Source organism: Macrotis lagotis, chromosome 1 (assembly GCF_037893015.1).
Source record: "Macrotis lagotis isolate mMagLag1 chromosome 1, bilby.v1.9.chrom.fasta, whole genome shotgun sequence".
In the NCBI taxonomy this organism is placed as follows: domain Eukaryota; kingdom Metazoa; phylum Chordata; class Mammalia; order Peramelemorphia; family Peramelidae; genus Macrotis; species Macrotis lagotis.
In genome coordinates, this window is record NC_133658.1 from 681809070 (window position 1) to 681822341 (window position 13272).

At 36.3% G+C, this 13272-nt stretch overlaps 1 long non-coding RNA gene across 1 annotated transcript in view; it reads left to right on the top strand.

Moving 5' to 3' along the window:
• Positions 1-9275: 9275 nt before the first annotated feature.
• The window catches only part of LOC141523053 (uncharacterized), a 156050-nt gene continuing 152053 nt past the window's right edge, over positions 9276-13272 (top strand). Inside the window, exon 1 of the long non-coding RNA XR_012478317.1 lies at positions 9276-9311. This is a non-coding gene — a long non-coding RNA (uncharacterized LOC141523053). The remainder of the gene's footprint in view (positions 9312-13272) is intronic.

Genomic DNA, 13272 nt, shown 5'->3' on the forward strand with positions numbered 1-13272 from the left:
AAGTTTCCCTATTTCCTTTAACACTTACCTGAATGTGATCTCTTAGTAATTTGACAGGACCCCTTTGCACTTATCACATTCTGCCTTATATAAATGTAATGTTATGTTGTCCTTGTTACAGAGTTGTGACACAGAAGCCAGACAATTCTCTCTCTCTCTCTCTCTCTCTCTCTCTCTCTCTGTCTGTCTCTCTCTCTCTCTCTCTCTCTCTCCCCAATAGGAAACTCTGAAAAAAAAGCATTACCTGATGCCACTCAGAACACTCATACTGCATCCCCTTGCAAGCTGAGAGTTCACAACATTAAAGAAGGAAAGTTTTATTAAAAGAAAGGGGAAAATAGCAGAACTCCTGGAAACTAAACAACACAAGACAGAAAGCTTTCAATGAACTACCCACTAACGAAGTTATATATGTAAGTACCAGTCTGAAATATACCATTTCCTCTCCTGTGCATGTTATGTTATTTAGGAGAAATACTTTATTTTGTCAAGAATTTTTTTTTTATTTCACTTAATACTTCTTAGCTTTTTGGTTTCTAGGCTTGTTATTATTTCATTCAATTTATGATTGTTCTAGTTTTTGCATTTTTGAGTCCCATTACCTTTTGTAAATGTATGTCCTTATTTTCAAAATATTAAAATAATATAGTAGCTAAAATTATTTAGAGCAATATAAATGACTTTTGTGTTCTAATTCCAAAATAAAAATTTACAATTTAAAAAATAACAAATAAAAGGACAAGCCAGATTTTCACTTTTTTTAAAGAAATTGTTAAAACAAATTTTAATTTCATATGATGCATTGAGTAGCCCAGTAAATAGAGAACTGCCTCCCCATGAAGCCAAGAAGGCCTAGGTTCAAATCCTACCCCTAACTATGAGACCCCTGAGAAAGCTAATTAACCCCTCCTTGCTCTAGGTAACTGCAAGAATTCAACTTGAAAAGTAGGTACCAACTTTCAAGGTAAGGGACATTTTTTCACCTGAGAATTTTCTATAGCTATGAAATCACAAGTCCTTTCTCTCTATATATATGATTTGATTTTTAACAATCAAATGCATAGGACAGTTGCTTCCCTCATTAAGCATACTATGTCTTGCTTAATGTAGCCTAAGAAAACATGAGATTTTTGTTTTGTTTTGCTTACTTACTCTTGACTTCAATTGGATAGACATTTCAAAATTCTCCCTACTTCCCACCCCTATTTTTTCATGTGAGTACTTATATAGTTTTGGTGAATTTCTGCTTGGTGTCAACATAACTATTGGAGATCTCAAATTTTTCAATAGCAGATTTCATGATCCCTCCATGTATTTGGGGCTGTATTCAGGGGTATGCTGGTAAATGTTTAACAGCTGACTTTCCTGGGGAGAGGGGATGTAAGCATAAAACACTTTTAAATTTAATGTGCATCATTACATTTTCTCTATCACTTTCTTAAGTCTAGACATTCAATTAAAAAAAATCAAATCCTGCTTTGCACCAAATTTGCTGATTTCTGAAAATTTCACAATCAGATCACTGTCTCCAACTCACCACTACCTAATTAATTAAATTACATTCATCTTCAGTTACAATTACAGATGTATCTAAGATTACTGGTATGACACCTGGTGGCTGTGAGTTTGCACAAGAGTGACAGTAGGCAACTGACAATGACTTATTTATGAGTGCTAATCAATTCCTAGGCTATCCCCTGTCCCCACAACTATTTGGATATTTGTGTTTATCAGCAAATAAAACAGGTGTTAGTGAAAATTTTCCTTTTGTTTTCCATTGCTCTGAGTCCTGGCATAGATTTTTTTTTGGAGGCAATTGAGATTAAGTGACTTGCCCAGGTCAACACTAGTAAGTATATGAGGCCAAATTTGAACTCAGGTCACCCTGACTCCAGAGTCAGCATTCTATTTACTGGGTCACCTATTATCTCTAAATCATTGATTTTTAAATAAGCAGCTCATAGAACTTTGAATTTCCAATAAATATGGGCAATGCCTTAGTGTTTAACTCTAATACAGTCAAGGGAATAATGTCTAGTCTCCCTCAATTCCCACGTAACATTTTCTGATTTTTCTTTATCTCCAGTTGTCACAATCCAACGTTTTTATTACTCCCTCTCGATATTGACTCTAACTTGATCTGCCCTCTCATCTCTCTTATTGTTACTCCCTCCTATCTTCTGTGTTTTAGAATCTCAAATTTCCTTTAGTGCCCCCTTCTTCATGAGGACTATTCTTCCCTACCAGATCCTAGTGCTGCCCTGATAGCACCTCCAATTACCTTGTATTTATTTTCTATTGCATACTTGCTTTCTATTTAATTTTTGTGTACCAGTGTTCCCTCACCCAACCCTTAATAGGAGGTAAGGTCCTTGAGTGTGGGGATTAAATTTTAATCTTCATGCCTCTAGTAATACCATATTGATTAATAGATGGGCCATTGATTAGATAATGCTTATTAAGGAATGTAGGTTATTTCATAATTGACTGTCAAGAAACAGATAAAGGATTTAAAAAAAGTTTTTGCTGTAAGTTCCAAGGAGGTCATTCCCTGGGCTAGATAGATTTACGTTTGATTCGAAGAAGTAAATGGTAGATGTTGGAAATAGGATCAGACAACTTAACCTTTTAAAGTTCATGTAATTTAAATGATAAACCAGTGAGATTGTTAATGATAAGAGATTTAATTTAAATGATAAACCAGTGAAACATCCTTTCTGTGTCCTCCTGTTAAAATCCCAGTGACATAACACATTTACGGGTAAGCAGTCACTTGTGGTATTGACTTGTTCTAATTAATTGGAGTGGCAGAATATGGTACAACATTAAAGAAAAATCCTTGAAACTTAATAACATAAGGCACTTTGATACTGATTGAACATATAACTGTTTACAGCTCCAATGAGATTATTGTTCATCATAATAAAGTAAATAGTGAACCTTGCCTGTTGCTAAGGCTTTCAACAGAGAATTCATCCCAAGAGGTACAGCCAGAGTTCAGCTAAGGGTCTGTTGGGGTATGAGATTGAAGGCTGCCTCATTTCATGGTAAAATTTCTCAATTCTGTGGAGACATTTTCCATTCTGCGAAATAAATTGCTAACAACACAAATGTTTATGTTGGCCTAGTGCCCTAGTTTGATCCATTTTTTCCCCATTTATTTTTACGAATCTGTTGTAAGGCCATTAGACTTTTGTAACTCACATTATATGGCTGAGTCAGAACAGATTTTTTAAAAATCTATAAATTAATTGGAACCCTATTTCCATAATGGCAGAAGTTTCCACCTTTTGCTCTTAATGAGTTGCTGGGTTTTTTTTCCATTTCTAGGATAAATAAATTATAATTTGCTTCCCAATTTCCCTCCTACTAGTACTCATACATACTGTATTTGTGTTATCAGCACATCACATCTGTGTCAGGATAAATTTCCATTTTGCTTTCCATTACTATGAGTAGGTCATAAATTTTTAGTTAAGCCCTCACAGAACTGGATTTTCAACAAATATGGGCAAGGTCTCAATGATTTAAATTAACCACAGTCAGTGGGATAGTTTCAAATCTCCCCCAATTCCCACACATAGATTTTTCTTTTTACCTTGAGTTGCCTGCCACAGTCCAATATTTCTACTCCCTCTTTCTATCTTCCCTCTGCTGTCCCATTTCTTCTTTGCTCTCCTTTTGTTTCTATATAATTTTTTTAGGTTTTTGCAAGGCAATGGGGTTAAGTGGCTTGCCTAAGGCCGCACAGCTAGGTAATCATTAAGTGTCTGAGGTTGGATTTGAACTCAGGTACTCCTGACTCCAGGGTCGATGCTCTATCCACTGCGACACCTAGTCGCCCCTGTATTTCTATTCTAATCCTGGCCTTCCCCAATTTCTCAATCACTAGGCTTCCTTTATTTGTTCCTTTCATCCAATCCCTTTGCCCTCCAAACGATCAGATTGAAAGAAAAATAGCTACATTTCCTATATATCATTCGATATCTCAAAAATAAAAGTCAGATTTTAGCAGATTAAGAATTGGCCTCATAACCAAGAAGATGGGAGTTCAAGTCAGACCTCTGACACATATTACCTGAGAAACCCTGAGCAAATTGCTTAACCTTTCAGTCCTCCAGGTCAGCGGTATCAAACCCAAAGAGAAACAGAGTCCATTCCATAAGGATCCCTGCCTTCTGCAATTTGACTTAGAAAACTGCATAGTAACATTATTTATGTTCTAATATATTTTTATTTATTTTGCTAAATATTCCCTAATTGCATTTTAGACTGATTCCTTGCCCTTATATTGCTGAGAGACTAAGAGACCTAGAACCTTTGGCTCTAAGTAAACCTCTAAGACTAAAAATTTAAGAAAAAGTACTGATCTATATTATTAAAGGGAATTTTGTCAATTGGAAGTCCCTTCTAACAGAGACATTAATTACATCTCTTATCAAACAATAAAAGTTCGAGACTTGGGATGTAGATACGTTATTTAATTTTTTAAAAATATTTCATTTTACGAAGATAAAATGTCCATTTCTAGATTTTAGACTATTTGTATCTTCTAACTTAATATCTGGCTCAGTGTTCTGTTAAGAAACGCCAGTAAGCTGACAGACTTTGTAAATTTGAATCTACATGTACAAATTACCACCATAATTGAGGTCTATTGGTTCCAACCAGAATTTTTTTTTTTGTAGGTGCAGGGTTGGAGTGGTTTAACTTGCCACTTAACTGCTTTTCTGTGTTGAATGAAGTGATTCTAATGTCTGATTTGAACAACCGCTTGCTCAGCCTGCCAAGCACTTGGGGATCCCCAGGGATAAGAGGCTCTTGAGTATCTGCTAACTCACTTGAAGTGATGGGGCTTTCTCATCCACACAAATCCCTAGTTTTAAGAAATTTGTCGGTCAAATCGCTATGAGGAAGGTAGGTGTCCTATCAGAGCAGAAATTTAGGCACAGAAATATCTTGACTCCCTGAGGCATAAAAGGAAACAAATCACCTGGGCTTCTCCTAGGGGCTCTCAGAAAAGAGAGAGTCTGGGTACACTGGTAGATTACATAGAAAAACAGATTCCTTAAAAAAAGCAAAGAAGCAAATGTGCAGTTGATGCCCGACTGGGGGAGGAGGAGGGAAGGAGTTGGTGGGGGAGGGGTGGGGGGCAAGTTAATAAGAAGAAGCAAAACACTTCAGGTCCTAGTTCCTTGTGCCTGCAAAAGTCTAAGGACTATCTGTGCCCCTTTCCCCTTGCTCCCTATGACAACCACTAGGAAATTCAATACTCAGTTCAATTCACTCAACACCTATTGAATGTCTACTTAGTGTCATCTAGTTAAAAGCTTCTGGGGATATGAGGATGAATAAAACACAGTCCTTGACCACACAAAGAGTGTACTGGATAGCAAAGAAAATGAGGAAGCTACACATATAACCTCACTTTGTAATCAGAACCCTATAAGAGGATATGGAGTGCTATGGCAGTTCAAGGAAGCAAAGATCACAATGCTTTAGACAGATCAGAAAAGGCTTCATAGAGGATGTTTCCATCTCCTTTGGTAGCTTTTCATTCCATAGATTGCAAAGCCTGGCATTGGTCTCAGGTTCAAATCCTAGCTTTCACCAATGGGAACCTTTATCAACAATATGAAGCTGAATGAGAAGACATTTAAGGGCCCTTCCAGTTCTAGAGCTTTTAGCTTTATTTCCTGTAAACACAGGTATTGCTTAACCACTGTCTTTGGCCTTTTTCTGTGTTTTATTTTTATGATAAACTTTATTTTGATACAACAACTACATCCTCAAATAAATCTACCTAGTATGCTCTCCTTCAAAAGCAGTTGAATTATCATAGAATATGATATTAATACTGACCTTTGCAATTAGCCAAAGTTCTATATCCTCTATTACATTTTATATTGTCATTATATACATATATAATCCTGTATATATATATATATATATATATATAGTTCTTTTAACTATTTCATCTTTATTCTTTTAACTATTTCATCTTTATTCTGTAAGAAAAATCAAGACAAGCCAACAAACATTAAAAGAGAGACCTATATCAAAAAATTTGATGTTGAGGAAAATAAATGATCAAAATTAAAGGTTATTCTTTAACTAATTCTAAATGTCATACTTAAGAAGTTCCTGTCTGCTAAAACATCCTCCTCAAGGAGAAGCTCAATTTGTGCCAGTCAAGGAATGTACCAGTTTATTTTATGTGTCTATATTAGAAGTTTCTTTCATTTGGAGGATCAACATGTAAAGTTGTAATGGACAGAGTACAACTCTAGGAGTCAGAAAAACCTGAGTTTGGGAACTTTCTCTGACACTTTCTCTCTGTGCAACCACAGACGAGCTTCCTAGCCTCTCTCTAATCCTTCATTCACTCATCTGTAAAATGAGGATAATAGCCCTGCCTTTTTTACTTCAAAGCATTGTAGTAAAGCAAAAAATGAAAAGTATGTAAAGTCCTTTAGAGACTTTGAAATGCCATATAAATTTCAACTGGTATTATTTATGGCATTCTCTACTAGACTATAGTTTTTGAGTTTTGATTTTTGGAAGAGAAACTGTATAGAAATGGAATGCCAACTATAACAGCAAATTCAAATCTCATCCCAAATTAATGTTATTTATTCTACTTGAAAAACAACCAACTATTGTTTTTTAAAGAAATGTTTGTTGAATATAGATAGCCTTTTTAGAAATTCCACTTTGAGTAGTATGCTATTAAAATACTGCACAGGCCATGGACATTTGGGAAAGCTTCTTGTCATGCCACCGGTAATAGGAGGCCCCAGAAGATCACACTTGAGAGGAATCTGCAAATCTCCAGACATGCATAATTCTGAAGATGGAGAACAGTGATTCTCTGCCTTGAATCAACCATGAAACCTTAATAGGCATGAGGACTGACTGTACTTAGAAATCAATTTTCATTCTGGTTTTTCATATCTTCCATTATTTCCACTTTTTTTAAACTGCCCTAATCTGCTTTCCTACTGAGACTTATTTCCAATAACATATAGTCAGGATAACTGCATCCTTAAGCCTGGTGGGTCATGTAGTTATTCGTGCTGGGAATGCAAGTATGTCAGGAGAGTAAGTAAGTGCCCTGTAAGCCATCAACATTTCCATAAATTAATGCATGTGTTCTGTTGTTGGCTGGACTTCAGGTACAGGCAATAAGAGTCAAGAAACAGGAGCCTGCTTCCAGAGGGACTCTAATAGAGTCACTATGAGCATTGCATAGCATGTTAATGAAAGAAAAGTAATAGAAATTTAATTAAAATATATTATGCTATATATATTTATGTGTTTCTAATTATGTATTTTTTCCTTAAGATATATATATACACTCGTGGGGCAGCTAAGTGGCACAGTGGATAGAGCACCCGCCCTGAAGTCAGGAGTACCTGCGTTCAAATCTGACCTCAGACATTTAGTAATTACCTGTGTGGCCTTGGGCAAGCCACTTAACCCCACTTGCCTTCCAAAAAAAACCCTAAAAAAAAGATATATTTACTCCTCAAAATGTTAACATTACTAAAAAGCAATCAAACTAATAAACTATAGTGAATAATCTCAGTTCTAAAGAAATAATGAAAAACTTTCTTTCTATTAGTAGATATCATAGGATGCTAGGATTGGAACTACTGGGACCTTACAAAGCATTCAGTCCAGCACCCTCCTTTAATAGCAGAGGAAACTGAGTCCAAGGGATTAGTATATCCTTATTATTTCTAACATGACATTTAAAATTTGATGTTTGTCCTTCAGGGTTGAAGAAAAGCTGCCCTTAGGACACTGTGTGACCTTGGGCAAGTCACTTAATCCTGACTGCCTCGCATCTAGGGCCATCTCCAGTCATCCTGATTTTTATCTGATCACTGGACCTAGGTGGCTCTGGAGGAGAAAGTGGATTCAAATCATGTGCTTGCCACAGCATCACCTCCCAGATGTTGTGCTCCTCTTAAAAAATGAAGGACAAAAGCATTAACAGAACATTCCTCTTTCATGTCTGTTTGCACAAACTGCTCACCAAAGCCATAATTTACTCTCTCCTTACCTCTCTATCTCTTAGAATCCTTAACTAGGCTAACCCCTTCTCATTTGGTGAATTTCTCCTGGTTCTCCTTTTTTGAGGAAGTACCCAAATCAGTGAGTCTTCATTTCCTTCCCAATTCTGCTCTTGACTTCAAAATCCTTCACTGTCCAAAGTACTTTCATCCCTCTCTATTCGCCTCTATTTTATATGATGTCTTTCCTCCTTCAAATGTAAACTCCTTGAGGGCAATGACTATATTTCTTTTTCCTTTTTTTTCCCCTTCCCTCCTTCTCTAGTTCATTTTCAAGCAACCAGTAAATAGTTTTTTTAAAGTCTTTCTGATTTGAAATCAATACATTATCCATAACTCTAATTTGCTTTAAATAAGGCATATTGTTCTATCTCATACCTGATACCCTTATATATAATTTAGAAGAAACCCATATTGGGGAAAACCCTAGATATGAATAGACCTAAGCCATTCCTAAACTTTGTCTTAGAGATTTTCTTAGACAAATTCATTTGGAAAATTAGCTATTTTTTCTTTTACAAGATATTCCATTTCCCCATGCTTTTTCACCGCCTGTCCTCCATGTCTAGAATTCTCTCTTTCTCTCTGGCTCCTGGCTTTCCTAGACCTTCTACATGAAACCTTTCTGAATTCTGGTTAATTTATTTCCTTCTCTCTGATAATTATTTCCATTCTGCAACAACATTATCTTGCTTGGACACAGTTGTTTACATCTTGTCTCCCTATTAGAGGCTGAACTCCTTAAGAGAAAGGATTCTTTTTTTCCTCTCTTTATATTCTCAGAGTTTAACAGCACATCATTTGACACATAGTAGGTGCTTATTAGAAGCATCTAGCTGATTTGATTAGAAAAAGTAAAGACATTGATAAAGGCTTATGAGGAATCAGTTTTCAATGATTGTTGAGCCACAGTGTTCTTTGAACTGCCCTGGTCAGAGCCATCCACTGTGTGAAGTAGGAGGTGGCCCTTTATGCAACCCCATCTAAGAATGTAATAATTACAAGCTTGGAATGTCCTTTTCAAAGTTTAAATAAGGCTCTCAGAGATGAATGAATGTGTCATCTTTTTGATGTGCCAAGCAAGGACCTCTTTCTATCTGTTTTTCTCCAAGAGACTGTCTAAAGTACAATTCAGGAGTCAATCGTTCACAGATTTCTGTAAATGATAATGAATAAGGTCAATTCACAGTTTTCAAACTGGATAAAGGGGAAGAAGACAGGGAATGGAAAAGGGTAAGATATAGTCTGCCATCTTTCCCATAGAACAGAAATTTCTTGAGGGCAGATGCTTTGCTTTAGTTTTTGTTTTCCCAGAATGTAGCTAGTGCCTTCTTGTTGAACTAGATTCACTGATTGAGTGTTGGAATGGGTCCATTTATGCAGTATTTCAGTTTCATTATCCAGTATGTGAGTTACTGAACTTTGTAAAGGCATAATTAGTCATCAATTAATAGTCAGGGGAATAACAGACAATAACATGAGAATATTTTATTTTAGGTAATGTGATTGATACCTGAATTAAGAGGAACCACATCCTATTTGGACCTCATAAGCCTCCTATAGACATACGATGCTCTAGAATCTCTCTTGGTTTTGATCCAGAAGCCCTGGTATATCAATCACTGTTAGTGTCCTTGTGTTAACAAAGGCTGCATGAAATGATTCATTATTTCAGAAAGACTCTGTTTCCATCTAAACAGGTTATCTGTAGTTAAACCTCTAATTCCTTAAGGGTATACTACAATATAAACCTCATCGGTGATGATTTTTTTCTCTGATTGATTTGAGGAATTAAAAGAATATGAATTATCAGATACAAGGCAGTTCATTCAAGGACAAAACCAAATGCAGAGCAGCACAATGGGTGTGTGGTTGTCAAGATAATGTCAGTGTGAAGTTGCTTGGGATTGATTCAGGTCAGGTAAACTCCAGGAAGGTGATACTGTTTCAGCTTAGGCACCTGGAGAATTCATAGACAAAGTTGTCTACAATGAAGATAGGTTCAAGTAACTTGTAGGTGATTTAGCAAGGTTTAAAAAAATGCCAACTAACCCATGAATTTTGGAAGACAGAGGAAATAGGGACTCAACTCAGGAGCTAATTAGAGAGGAATTTCTGTGTTTTTCAGCAAGGCATGGTAATCTCTTATTGCTCTGCCCTTGTTATTTGTCTGCACCCTTTTTTGTGAGAGTCCTCATGCTGTGTATCCCTTGACTGTGTATGTCCTGTGGAGAGGGAGGATGGGAGATGAGACAAAAGCTGGTATATGGGATGACTTTGAGGAAAAGATGGTAAGGTGAGGAGGTCTAACTCCCTTTGATCCCAGACAGCTTTGACTGTAAAAAAAAAGTCTGAAATGGATCCTTGCTACCTACACAATTGTGTGTACTTTATTGTTGCTGTTGTCAATACTTAGGTCACAGTTGAAAAAGATTCAGCATCAGAAACCCATATCCCTAGGGGTGGGTGGGGGGGTTGCAGGTAGTAAGTATTACTGTGACCAGAAAGGGAGGAGTTAGAATGTCTAGAGAGGCAGAGGAATCCAAGGTGGGAGGAAAGAAAAGAAATTTATAGCTAGAATGTAAAACATCTTTAAAAAAAAGGTTAACTTTAGTAAAGAAATTTTGTCTCTATTAGTTTTTAATTCCACCTTTGATTAGAAAATTCCTTCTCTAAAACTCTGTTTAAAATCCTGAAGATCTCTATGATAAACAACTTAAAACCTCTTATGCTATTACATGCCTTCAATTTTCCTATATTTTCCCTGTAGAGGCATGAAAAATCCCTGTAGGCTTCAGAGTGTCTTAAGTGCTTTAGTCATACAATATTCAATTTGAACTAGTATAATTTGCCAGTTTTCATGATTTAAAAATTGTATGGTGTGGCATTTTAGAATAGTCTAAAGAATATCGTGGCATTTCTGTAATCTTGTAATGCAACCCAGCATTCTACAGCCCAAGAGAGAGGCACCTGAATTCAAAAGGCACTGTTTAGCTTTGCAAAACATCTTTCCTAAACAGAACAGAGCTCCCCAGCATACACTCAGGCATTTGAAATTCCCTAATCAACAATGACTTTTAGTAGTCTGTCTCTTTTCAAGATGCTTTTGTCTTGTAAAGAGCTCAGAGAAGGTGATAGTGTCTGTTTTTTATGAGTCACAGTGCTTGGCTCCAATGTGAGTATGTGTAAGCACTTACTATTTACGTGATGGTTTATTAATCCAGTCTTATTTACATGATTGGATAAAGCATCTGAAAGTCTGGGCCAGTGCCCCATTCCTCCACTTCTCAATGGTTAGGGTGTTAAGAGAGCCTCTTAAAGATGGATGAGGGAGACTATGAACCCCCATACTTAACTGGTGTTTGGACAGTGCCACTATTTCTGCCCAACTGGGCTGGTGACAGTCTGCTCTTTTTGAATAATTTCTTTTTTAATTGTTTGGTTGTAGAAAAAGTATGAAGGAGAAGAGAAAACATTGGGAGTCAGATGATAGTATACCAGGGTTATTTTGAAAGGCTTGTTGTGAGTAACTGTGACTTCAAATTGCTAAATTGTTTCCTATGATGAGAAAAGGGTTACAGGGCAAATAATTGAAGGAATGAAGAGGAAAATGATATCAAGTGTGAAAAGAAAAGGAGAGGAGGCTTCTTGATCCTTACCTTAAGGGTAACCAGATTTCTGTCTTGAGAATGATGAAATTCTTAGCCAAAGGAGACAATGGCATGCAGGGGAAAGAGCCCTGGACTGGGATTGTTGTATGTAGAGTTAATGGAATTGAATTTAAATCATGGTTTTACCACTCTGTAACCTCTCTACCTCTGTTCTTGTTGACAATTGAAACTTAATGACTTGATATTTGGCATTTTGATATTTCCAGCATTAGCCACCGACCCAATAACAGGTTGTCTCCATTAAAATGAAGATAAGTGTTCTTGGAAGGACTGTCACAGGAAATCCCAAGAAGTTCTAGAGGAGTCCCATAGCTCTGATAGTCCCATAGTCCCAGATCCCTGGTTTGGAGGCAGTGAGAGAACCTTAAATAAGCAATCATCTCTTCATCAAAAGGAGTCAAAAGTCATTTATTGAAGCTTAGAAAATAAGTGGAATCAATAGGTGAATCAACTAATTGAGGCAAAAAGGGCATTTAAGGAGGAAATTTTAGATGTCAGCAGGATACTCATAGGTTAGAGAATCTTCCACTTGTGAACTTCCCAAAGTTGGAGTTCAGAGAAGGAGGAGGAAACTCAAGGAGGATCTGTCCAAGGTCTTCTCATACTGGGTCCCATAGATAAAAAAGAGACATTGCTTTCCCAGGCTGAGGTCAGTTTGCACCCATACTTGTGTCCATAATTCTCCCCCTAAGGTCCAGATGGTATTTATCTCTAATAGGGAGACAGTTTCTCGAGGGGGAGAGAAAAGTTTTTCCTATAGTCTGTTCTTTACAAGGTAAGCAAGGTTAGGGTACCAGGTTAACAGTTTACTTTAGAAGGGCACAGAATTTTATCCATCTATTGTCTATTGCATAAAGATCAAGTTGAGCCCTTATATTATTGCGGTTAACCCTATCAGGATGGCATATGAACTTATTATCACCTAAAATTAAAGGTTGATTTCAGATCTTTTGAGCCCTTAACAACCTCTAATGAAGCACAAATCAAATTAAAATATAATTGGGAAATAGTTAACAAAATAAGTAAAACTGCAATGAAACACAGATAAATTTAATGTGTGATTTTCTAAGTCAATATATAACCTACAGAGATCCTTATGTACTATTGAGTGACCTGTTACTGATAACCCTGAGTTAGCAATGTTATGATAGAGGGGGTACACTATGAAATTCAATTAAACCTTAAATATATTTATATAAGTTCATTTTGATGTAGAAGTTAAGGCAGGGAAAATTTACAGTATGGGTAGGTTTGGAAGGAATAAGATTCCAGGAGTTTGATAGCATTGTGAAGTAAGTGTCATGTAGGATGACACCAAAGAAAAACCGTTAACTTTTTAATTCTAGAGAGAGTAAAAAAAAAAAAGTTTAAATAGAGCTCTATTATACTGTATTTCTGTTGTTATAAATGCCAAGTCTTATTTAACTTTCAAAGCAAGGAAGAACAATGAGCAGATTTAATGATTCCATTTTCACTTATATTGCAAAGGTTAAAATTTTGGATGGTCTTTTAAATGTTCAGTT